The sequence below is a fragment of the Penaeus monodon genome, chromosome 21 (assembly GCF_015228065.2).
Source record: "Penaeus monodon isolate SGIC_2016 chromosome 21, NSTDA_Pmon_1, whole genome shotgun sequence".
Classification (NCBI taxonomy): domain Eukaryota; kingdom Metazoa; phylum Arthropoda; class Malacostraca; order Decapoda; family Penaeidae; genus Penaeus; species Penaeus monodon.
In genome coordinates, this window is record NC_051406.1 from 10,845,728 (window position 1) to 10,846,694 (window position 967).

At 38.4% G+C, this 967-nt stretch overlaps 1 protein-coding gene across 1 annotated transcript in view; it reads right to left on the minus strand.

The window, feature by feature from the left end:
- The window catches only part of LOC119586210 (monocarboxylate transporter 12-like), a 67,563-nt gene that overhangs the window by 64,234 nt on the left and 2,362 nt on the right, over window positions 1–967 (minus strand). The window lies entirely within an intron of this gene.

The following is a 967-nucleotide window of genomic DNA, read 5'->3' on the forward strand; positions in this document are numbered from 1 at the left end:
ATATGTAGATAAAAATAGCCCCCAACATTCTAGAATTATCTCGTCTCGACCTATTTGACCCTGATAATTTTCCGGCCACTTGATCTCATACAGCCTAATCTTCATTAGAAAATAAAATCTCCGTAGTTTATCTTTATCTAATCTTTACAAAGAACTCCACCAAGTACGTAGCCGAATTACAGCACAGTCATGCATCCACTTGAAGGTTCTTACTGTCCTGGAATCATTAGGCTATGCTAAGTAACAGACTGCCGTTCAAGAGCCAATGTCCAATTCTGAGTAGGCCTAGCGGCTCACTTTTCTACTACCATTTTCTATTGTTTTTGAGATACGGCATTTCGTCTGGGGACAAAAAAAAAACTTTATCAAGTTCAAACTGGCTCTGGTTCCCCAAGGTGACAGATACGATCTTATAAACACCTCTTCGAGATGGTGACACTTGTGAATCGTGTTATCTATATCGTTTTTTTTTCTACTCGGCGCGTAGGTGGCTAGATAAAAGGGCATACGGACGAGATAATAATCGAAATGGTATGCATTATTAAGATTTTCTCCAGCTACCGTCTCTAAAATGTTGTCGATTAATTTACTTCTTGCTATTATTCCGCAATATTACAATGGCACAATACAGAAGGCTGATAAAATACCGAAGGCTATAGTGCTCGTTTCATGGGATTTTTAGTTATGAATTCACTTAGACTACAAACTGCGCCTCTACCCCGCGAGAACGTGTGGATAAGCGAAGTCATGTTTAAATGACTTTACATATCACTTATTTACAGATCTTATCGACGTCAAACTCAGTTCATTAAAGGAGATAAGACACGTATAAAGATTATATGCTGAATTTATCGCAGAGTGGCCTACATGTCGTTTTGAAGATTAGGAGTATTTGCACGAATTTCAGGATCTGATATCAGCTGTAATATTAGGAGACCACACACATTTTTTTCCTCTTTCTCTGTCC